This window comes from Takifugu flavidus, chromosome 2 (genome assembly GCF_003711565.1).
Source record: "Takifugu flavidus isolate HTHZ2018 chromosome 2, ASM371156v2, whole genome shotgun sequence".
In the NCBI taxonomy this organism is placed as follows: Eukaryota; Metazoa; Chordata; class Actinopteri; order Tetraodontiformes; family Tetraodontidae; genus Takifugu; species Takifugu flavidus.
In genome coordinates, this window is record NC_079521.1 from 14,691,053 (window position 1) to 14,701,792 (window position 10,740).

The following is a 10,740-nucleotide window of genomic DNA, read 5'->3' on the forward strand; positions in this document are numbered from 1 at the left end:
GTGTCTAGGTTGGTTTAACGTGTACTCTCCTTCACCCAGTCATTGCATCACCTCCGATCTACAGTTGCCCCACGCTCACTTTAATTATAAATGCAGCTTTTATCGATTTACCCTTACCATGGCCGTGAAGTGCTCAGACTGCTGCATTAAGCACCGTAGTCGGACATTAAGTATCTTAATGTAGCCGCATCTATTAGCATTTCTGTTGTGATTTATTATTTTAATTAGAGAGATGTTTTACAATTCAAGTACCTCTTGTCGCCATGGAAAACTCCGCTTTCTTTAGACAAAAGGACGACGTGTTGCGTACAGCTGATGTGTTTTCTTCTATTTGTGTGTTCTGTGTACAGCGACACTGAAAGCGTTTCATTTATCAACTGTCAGGTTGACTATGAGAACACAGGAAGAAGAGGATAATAGCCTGGGACAAATTGGCAACAAAGTTCACCTAGTATGTGGGTTTCCAACAGTTTCCTCCCACATCACAAAAATGTGCACATTGCACTGTGCATGTATGTGTGTCCTGGGACAAACTGGTGACCTGTCCAGGCTGTGAAATCCACTTTGGACTCTGGGATGTATTCCTGCATGTAGTGACAGATTTCAGCACCCTATTGACATTGTAGCTATAGCTAATCATTATGTGTGTAACCTTCAAAGGAAATATGTACAAATAAAGTGTAGTGGATGAATTTGTGGCAGCTTACATTCACTATGAGCACAAGGGCAAGAAACCATTCACTCCCGTCTATCATAAATAACCCTGGTTGGAATCTTTTCACTCCTCAGGTCTAAAGTGTAGAGAAATCCTCCGAGAGTTTAGACCTCAGCCAGTGCTAAATACCACCTTCTACATGTCAATACTCCCCTAGCACATGTTCCCAGAACAGTCTCGGTGTGCCATTATAAATCCTTGACCCTTGGAACATATGTTTACATATGTCACCCTATTTTTTGGACCAGCAAGGCCTTTTCTACTGGGCTAAACATACTGAAGAAAGTACATTGATTAAGATGTAAATAAAATTACTCTCCACATAGTCAATTCTCTTCATGTCATACATCATATCCACTTGGTTAGACTGCTTGCAGTGCGGTATATCAGGTTGAGTTTTGTGGTTTATTTCAGCTAGCTTGTTTTCGGGTTTGATGAAATCTACCTGAGGCCTTCTGGATCCAGAGTGGGCTCCTTGTGCTGTTTGTGAACAGACAAGGTCAGTTTCTGCGACCACATGGCCAGCTAGAAAGTCTTACGTTAAACGTGACACATCCGTGTCCTGTGATTGGATTAACACATGTGAGAACCGGAAACTAAACCCGGAGATCCGCGATCAACAGCCAGCGCTGCTATCGGTGTTTCTTAATCCACGATGGCTGAAGGAGAAGAGACAGATTTGGCTGGAGACACCACTGTGTCCACTGCTTCTGTCGAGCGGTCATCCTCAGCATTAAAGCATATTAAAACTTATCCTAGAAATGGGAAGCATCAGAGAGGTTGAAAGGTGAATGACATCCATCCCACTGAAGGACGATTCCTGGTTAAGAATAAGGGAATGAAATATTATGATGGGTCAAGAGTTGAACTTCTTAAAACACTATAACTTCATGCAGAAAAACACTTTACTGTTAATGGAGAGTGAATCCTCATTACCGGCTGCAATTTCTGTATATAGCGAAGTCCACAACAGAGAAAATGGAACACTGGACACTTTCAGATCGAAGCCGTACTTAATAGGTTCAATTCAAGTGCAAACTCAATACACCAATCTAAAGTGAATGGCTGTATAGGACGGGAATGAAAGTGAGGGAGCGCGGTAAACAGGGACCTCAGCTGATTTATAGCTGCTCTGCCAACAATGAGAGGCCAGGTGTTTGGATGGTAGTAATCCTCGTTTCCCTATCTGCTGAAAGCAGAGGTGCTCTGTTGCAGACGTGGCCTCTTATCCAGCCAGGGCCAGTTTGGAAGAATTACTGGTGTTAAGTTCCTCTGCCGGTGCTGGAGAGATCTGTTTGCTTGAACTGGCGACACCTTCGGTCTATGTTGCCTTTTAAAGCAGTTTCCTTGGACCACAGGATGGGTTGATTGAGGGAGACACCTAAAACAGCCCCCGGAGAATAACAGAGAATGGGACAATGTCAATAGTGATTTAATAAAAATGGTAGCGGTCAGTGTAACTCGGCCAGTGTGCAAACGTGCTGATGGTGATGGCTGCATTTATCTTTACCACAAAACAGCCCAACTCCACAATAGAAAATAAATGAAATCACGGATCATCTGTCAGTAAACATAATAGGAAATGGGGAAATGCGCACTCAGACAATAAATGAAAAACCGCTAGTTTTGTACCAAATTATGTAGATTTACATGCCAATCACATGGCAGGCTCACACCAGACATCTACATTGAGGTCGATGTGCGCTATATTTTCAAATTATATTAACATTTTCCTGAATTTGCATTTCTCCAAAGGCCACAGACTCCCGACCATGAGAGGGTCGAGGTCAGTGACTCAAATTAGACATGACGATACAGAGGGCATTTTGCTGCCACTCTAAGCAGTTTTGCCATTAATTCAATATAACTGTACACATGAATGCAGCACCTGCGCAAGCCCTTAGTTCAAAGAATAGCTTGTTTGAGAAATGACTCGTGATGCGGCTTTAAAACTTTGCTCTCCATTGACTTTGTATCCCTGTCAACCCCATAGTCAACTGTGGCTACAGCCACTGATGTGTGGGTAATCTTTTTAGAAGAAGTATTGATTACACTGGAAACTTTAACAGACATATATAATACAGCCTGACACATCAGTGAGCCAAAACCATTCTGAAGAAATGATGCAACGTGTCATTATTCCAGAATGAAATGCTGGTATCCTGAAAGTGGAGTGCAACTGGTGTGTGTATGGCTCTAAGGCCTAATGGAATAGGGATTACATTCAGCTATGTACAATTAGGCAGCTGTGATGCCTCACTCTTGAATGTCACATTTTAGTGATGCTCTTCGGTCTGAGTCCAAAAACAGAACACTGCAAAGTGAAATGGTGAGATACAAAATCTGGATGAATTGGAAGATTTTTTTAACTGCACATGACTATTACCCAAAATCCAGCTGTTCTTTAGTACCACCAGCAGCAGATGATAAAATGACAATAACCTGCTTTTCTATGAATATTAATTCACAGTTTTTTTAAAAAAAATTGTTGAAAGTGTCAATGCAATGAATGTCGGAAGCCATGCAGTGTATTTTTTATACATGGAGCGGATTTGGCGGCCATGTGGAAAAAACATTTCAACGCAAACATTAAATGAATATATATAAGCTATTTTTCAGGGTCCAGTGGCAGCCAGGAACCGTGTGGGGCCCTCGAACGCAACCTTGTCAAAGAGGGTTTGACTTTTCAAGGGCAGAGTCAGTAATCCCATCACATGCTGATTGGCTAGGATACATCTGAGTGACAGTGCTCAACCTGTCTGCTATAAGTTCATGTTTGCGTGCACTACATGGAGCTTGTGCTGCATTTCAGAGCAGGCCTGATGTTCATATTTGCATCCCCCTTGGAACCCGAGGTAATAACATTCTGGTCATTGTCATGCAGAGTTTATATCTTTTCAGTAGATACAGAGGGATTTCAGAGTTGAAATAGAGGAGAAGGCTGTGTCAGAAGAATTTATGTAACTTATCTCACCATTTTTATAGTCTCTCCAATCACAAGCATTATTAATGTCTTTGATACACGTGTATATATGTACACAGTGTATAAAATGTGGATTTGTTTTGTGCATGTGTAATTAGATGATTTTTTTCTTAAAAGAGGAGGCGGCTTAATTTCTTTACCATATGAGAATACACACACTGTCTAATAGGCAGAACTCACATAATTGTACTTATATATTGTACTTACCATGGGATAAATCAATCTAAACATTTTAAAGTGGGCATTATAAACGCGGTATCCTGGCAACTGTTTCAGAATTCAGAAAAAGCAAAGCCACTGTCGTAACCGATTTGTTAAGTCTTAATTCATGACTGTTGATTCCACTCATCAGTGCTGCCAAGGAGGTTTTAGATCACATTTGTCTTTTTGTTAGCAGGATTATAGAAAACCAGCTTAATAGATTTCAGCAGAGTCTGGGTGGGAGGCTGGAAAATGGGCCAAGTAGGAACCTGTTAAATGGTGTGGAATTTATCTCCAGAATGTAGCATCCCCAAGACTTTTTTTGAAAAAAGGATTTAATACATTTTTTTACAAATCGGACTTGTTTTAAGGGAAGGTAAGTCCCTCTTGGCATACTCGCTGCACGTTAGATATTGGCTGCAAAGTCACAAACAATAGAGGGACCAATTATGTCTTTTCTATGCCTCGACCATCCGTTTTTAAATGTCTAATATCGTTTGTGGTGATGCGAGGACAGACTTGAGCAGCTAAAGTTTGGTTGGTTTGTGCACCAGGCCACGACTCCGAGTCCAGGCTGCAGCGCTACAGGGACTTGCTGGAAAAGATAATTTTGACAGTGGCTGCAGGGCTTTTTACTACCCCTATTTAGTATTCCCGCTACATGCACAACAGATGCATGCGCATGTGCAGCCACCACCCTCTCTGTTTTGCATTCCAGGAGATGAGATCGTATCGGTCTCTCTTTGATGTTGTGCCCCTGAAGATGAAGTGCAATTACACTGCCACACTTTACCATACAAATGGCATTTTATTCTTCAGGTGGCTCTCTAGTAAACAGAAGACCTAACGCAGAGCTATAAATCATTGAGCCATGCATAGGGATTTATTCATTCATTACTTTTTCATAACAGTCCATTTGATGTGTGAAAATAAGAACTATATATACTTAAGAGGCTTGGATAAGAAAAAACTGTAACGCAAACAATAGCAATAGCCAAATTCAATAGAAACACCAAAACAAGAGAGGGGCCTCCTTCTGCGCCACAAAAGGAGGATAAAAATCTGAAACGAGAATCATTCTAAACGTAAATTACATTTGTTTTAGGCTTATTTTTTGGAAAACGCTGCCGCCTGTGCGGCTTTCTTGACATCTAATATAGAATTTAAATGAATGGCATGACTATGAAACGGAAGAAGAAATGCGCGCTAAACACCATTATTTGGCCATTATAAAAATTGATACTCCGTTCTAATCTTTACCAAAGGGTTAAAATAGATTAAATTTATATTAGCAGCTTAATGAACAATGTCGTCAAATGAAAACACATTAAAGGCGATATTCACAAATGAAACCGCGCTCATCTCCTCAGCATGCGCCCGCGCCCACACGGACTCACACACACGCAAACACCATTTTTAGACGTCCGTTATTATGCGCAGCAGGTTTTGTGGCAGTTTGGGATGACTTGCCACTCATTTTATTGCTTTCACCTTGCCACAGTGAAAGTTGCCAGCAGTCGGGCCCGTAACAACAGGAGCAGCCGCGTCCGACGCTAACAGCTAAGCAGAACGTAAGGTGACATTGTCACGGTGAGTGCACCGCATCTGCGCCATGACGTCAGTATCCTTCGACGGGGCGTGTGTGGGATGTGGGTTAGCTGAGTCATATGATTGGTCTTCCCCATTTGTCTTTGCTGTGGCATGCCTACCTGGGCACAGGGGGGGGGATGTGTCGTTGCGTGGCTGCGACATATGACAATGTCATCCAGAGAGACAGACAGAAAGAAAGAGTGGGAGGCAGAGAGGGACAACTGATGTCTGCATGTAGCTGCCGTTGTAAGAGACTGAGGGTTTGTGTCATCAGTCATGAAGAATGCATAAAGCACAGCGATAAGGTTAAACAGCATTTAAAGCGGCTGGTAGTGACATTACAGCCTCACGGGAAGAGGTGGGAAAACAAAAAGGATGGGTGGTGAAATGAATGTAAACTACGCTGAAGTCATGAATACTAAAAGATGTAAAGGACGAGAAAGGGATAGAAATGAGCAAACATAAAATGGGATGTAAAAGGACATACTGTCTCTGTAGAACTAGAGTGATAAAGAGTGAATGTCAAATTGATGTTACTATATAAGGAGGTTAATAGAGAGCAGGAGCAATAATAGGCACAGGTAAATGAAAAAAAAACAATTCACTACATCTTAACTATATCGCCTGACTGTTTCTGCCTGGGACCATTTTTGAACTTTATCAAAACAGTATATGGCATTTACAAGTTTGTAAAATTAATCACGTTATGAATTGAACACTCTTGTTTATAAATCAGGCTAAATTTAAAATCTCACCACTAGCTCTTCCATTGTGATCCACTGAAACCAGATCCTCATGAACTCTAGCATTATTGTTGTGATGGAACTAGACCTCGAAGTTAAATGCACAACTCAGAGATGAGCTTCAGAATATGACAATCTGTTAATTAGCAAAGTGTCAACAGAAATTCACCCTCACAGAAGGAAAAACTATGTGTAAAACTAATAAAGGATTGCTATGATATATATAATGCTGGACAAGGAATCAAAATACAAAACCTGACTTGACATGAAATGATGCTAGTTGTCTAAATCATCGGACAAGACAAACTGGCACAGGACAAAGGGAGACTCAGGGTATAAAGACACATAGAAGGTGGCTGGAAGCAATCAGGCAGGACAGAAGATCCGACCAATGGAAAACACCAGGAAAGGGCCAAGTTACATGAAACCAGAGGAGAGTACGACATCAATAAAAAAACAGAAGACAAAATAAGCACAAGACAAAGCCGAATTCCAAAATTCACCATTTTAATCTGGATCTGTTAAAATAACGTCAGAACTAATTGAGAGAGGGCTGAACCACAACTGTTCTTGTCAATAAAACTCCCTCAATGTGAATGCATCCTCATTATCAGCACTATCATCCCTTGAGACGGCTGTAAATACCCCATATGAGCAGGGCCAGTGGAGGTAATTGCCCTTGTGTGAGGCATTGACAAATATGTTGTAGTAGAGTTTGGGCAACAAACTACACTACTTTCTGATATTGGTTTTAGGTGAAAATGCCCACCGTTTGGAGCCTTTCACATTCACAACAATGGAGATTATTTGCAATTAAAATTAAAACAGCCTTTCGGGAAGTCCAGAGGATCCTTGGTGGGACTCACATTTAATCAACAGCCTGTGGGTAAAAATGCAGATATGCAATCTTGAAATATCTATAAGCTGCTTGTGGAGATTTGATATATTCACCATCCTAACTTTGAGAATAAATGAGGCTTACTTGCACACACATGTGCAAATGCGCGCACACACGCAGGATTAAGAGACTAATGTTTTTGGAACAAAGTGGAGATGTCAGTGTGTTGTGAGCTTTGACACTACGCTGTTGTAAATCTGCAGAAATGAAGAGCTTAGAGAGGTAAAAGGATGTAGTGAAGTTCTCATCTCCTAGAGGAATAAACAGTCCTCGTGATGAAAGGGAAAATGAATCTTTGATTAATAGTTTGGCAAAGGTCGCGCACAGATGTAGATAACTTTGCTCTAATCTCTCCTCTGATGACGTGCTCAGCACTCTATCCCCCTCTCCCTCATGGAAAAAAAGCATGAAAAGGCTAAAAGGATTGTCCAACATTCGATGATAGATTGTCTTGAAGCCAGCTGTTAAATGGTGCGTGCATGATATACAGTACATGCAAGAATTACTGTTTAAACAGCAAAAAAAGATAATCATTTCCAGTTTTCTGTTCAGTTTGAGTTTAAGCTGATCATTTTGCTTTTTCAACGCTCATTATTCTTTTGTATCTTCAGAGACAAAGACTTTTTTGGCAGATTGTATTTCCTTACTATTTCTTTATTGTTTATTCAGTAAACTCACAGAGGTTGTGGTTGAACTTGTGATTATGTCTAAAATACCAGTAGTCCTGTCATTGAGGCGAGGACACCCAGAGTCACAGTTTACATGTCGTTACCACTCACATTCTTTTGTTTTTTCTTTTTTAGGGGAGGGTTGGCTGTACCTCAGTTTATTTGCTGTGTGTATGGACACTGTACATCAGTGAAGAGGAGGCCAAGTGAAGCTTGTATCAGCATCACATCAGTGTTCATCTAATTACTCCTCCAGACTAAGACCGATGGAGGCGAACGCACGTCTTCGCGTGATTTCGTCTGCGCCGCAAAAGCTGGAGAAATAATTTAGATGTCCAAGACAGATGAATTCCGGTGCACGTGTATTAGTTTGCGCAGCTCTGAGATGGGCCATTTACATCAGTCACAGCAGGGCTGCACGTCGGGACAAACTGAGAGGCTGTCAACAGAAACTGGGAAAGTTACAAGTTACTGAAGGCTAATGCAGGTGATGCTTTTGTTGTGAAGTGCATGTGCATAAATATGTGAAGTGATGGGTTTGATAAGGAGATAATGACTTTTCACCTCCCTGAAGTCTGTTTTTGGCACAAGGCAGCTGCAAAACACTTTTGCTATGCTATTCCATTTATTTGAATGATTTCTGGAGTGCAAAGGGTGAAAAAGTTCAAGTGTGAATATAAGATAGTTTCCAAAACTTCTTCCAGGCTGTAATTGTTTGTAAAGGATGCTTGCTGGCTGGAAATCACTGATATTTTTAATGCATTCAGGATAAACTCTCGTGACTTACTGAGTTCAGCTTATGTCAACGTGATATGTGTCAGCTGTAATTACCCGGAATACAAAAGTCTGAAAATATATTAAACTTTCGGTTGAATGTTTTTGCTCTGTCTGATGCTCGGAGCAGCAGAGGAACAAGAGAGAACCACAATCGCAGCAGGTGGCGATGCACGTGTGAACGGGCAAGAAAAGGCCAGATGAGTTCAGGCTTTACTGAAAACATGAATCTGACTTAATTTTTCTGCTTTTTCTGCCCCTCACATACTTGTACAACGCTCGCATTCGTCTGGTAATGCTACAGTCATTACTCGCGCTCCTAATTGCCCACTCCCTGTCTTTGGAATCCCTTCATCCGCACATCCTGGGTTTTTCAAGACCTTCAAAAACTCCATACATATGCCGCCGCTCGTCTCCCCCTTCTTTCACCTCCGTCTCCAGCCGCTGCTCTATCTTCGGTATTTCGGTGTTGACAGAAGACCATTTGAGACAGAGTATCCTTTCACTTCACACACCTTCCTCATCAATGAGAATGACTTTTCCCCCCACACACACTCTACAAGGCCCTCTCATCCTCTGATTTATCGTCGGCATGGAGGCTTAAGTTGACAGCGTCCCTCCTGTGATGTATTTTCGCCGATGTGCATGGCACTCCTGAGTGTAAAACTGTGCTTCACCATCAATAAAACAGGTTTGGCGGTGCTGAAATACAGGAAATGCGTCGGTGAAAGAGTGAACTGTGATTAGAAAGGGGAAAATCTAATTACAAAAATGTTGCTAAAGTTGGTTTTCATCTTCACTCCTTTCAGTCGTTTGAAAGGAATCCATATCATTACTTCTGTACAGATCACATGACTCAGTTCTGCTCTGTCCATCTATTCCTGTTGCACTTTCGTCCTCACCTCCCTTCTTTCCATGCTTCACCATTCAGTCTCTCATCATTGCCTTCTTGTCCTCATCTCATTCATTTGATGGCCGTGTCCCTCACCTTGGCCCCATCTACGGAGCAGATCAATAGCAGCTGAAGGAGGCCGTGCATCAACCTTTTGATGATTTCCTCTTTCTCTTGGACTCACAAGTGTCTGCCATCAGGACATCTTTCACCATTTGGGAGGTCATTATTTTGACAAAATTGCAGGAGCGGAAATGAACATTTGACTAAAATAAAAGGAAAATGTGCCATTGGATTTTAAATATGCTTATTGTATTGTAAACATGCTTATGTTTTATATTTCCTTATTTTTATTCTTATTTTACTGTGTTATTGTTATTTTGTCTGTACTGCAAGCAACAAACACCAAGTCAAATACTTGGCAATAAAGTTCTTCCTTACTTGCAGAGTTTTCAGTTACAATTTCACTTTTCTGTTTTGCCACAACAATGCCACCTCTATTTAAATTTTATTTTTATACGTATACTCTAAAAAAGCATGTGCTGATTAAATATGCTGACCATATTCTGTTGTATAGAGCTGATTTTCTTTTTACGCTACTGAGAGTTCATCAGCTTGTAGAGTAAAGGGATGTAAGGTCCTCATTCACTGGAAACTGACAGAACCTTTAGATGCACTTCGGGTCATCAGTAATAAGCGGCAAAACCTGCATGAAAAACAGTTTCAATGCTGATTTTATGGACAGTGGGTGCGATGCGAGTAAGATTCACGGCTGAGGGACTTTGTCATCTATCAATGACAGTTGCAGAAAGGCAAGGTCAGGCGGCCAGGAAAGATGACACCCAGAGCTGATGAGATCAGGAACAAGCAAAGGTGAAAAGTAGCATTTGAATTCAACAGTTCATATTTGTTTTGCTCAATATAGCTGCAGTTCATCAATATGCAGAGAAAAAAAAGCACTTTTAATACAAGTGAGGGGAACAAAATGAATCCACAAATACTGTGTGATGCAAATGTAAAAACAGTCATTAAGAGCATATTCAGCAGGAGCTGCATATTCAACTGGATTTAGTCTAATTCACAGTCTCCAGTGGTCCTTGCCTGCTGCAGGGTTCCTCCTTGTCACAGCTTGTCTTGTTTCCACTAGCCTTTGATATCTGGCAGCCGTGCGTTACTGTTAATAGTACGACACCAGCACAGCGGATGTTGAGGGACTTTTACAGAAAACTGTTGTGATGTGATGCACACAGTGACTGCCCTCAGAGTCACAAAAGAA

The 10,740-nt window shown here is 41.3% G+C and overlaps 1 long non-coding RNA gene across 1 annotated transcript; it reads left to right on the forward strand.

Annotated features, from left to right (window-relative positions):
• The first annotated feature begins 5,238 nt into the window (after positions 1-5,238).
• On the forward strand, positions 5,239-9,910 carry LOC130518057 (uncharacterized). Its single transcript, XR_008947911.1, has 2 exons — positions 5,239-5,489; positions 7,934-9,910. It is a non-coding gene; the product is annotated as an uncharacterized LOC130518057 (long non-coding RNA).
• Positions 9,911-10,740: the final 830 nt, after the last annotated feature.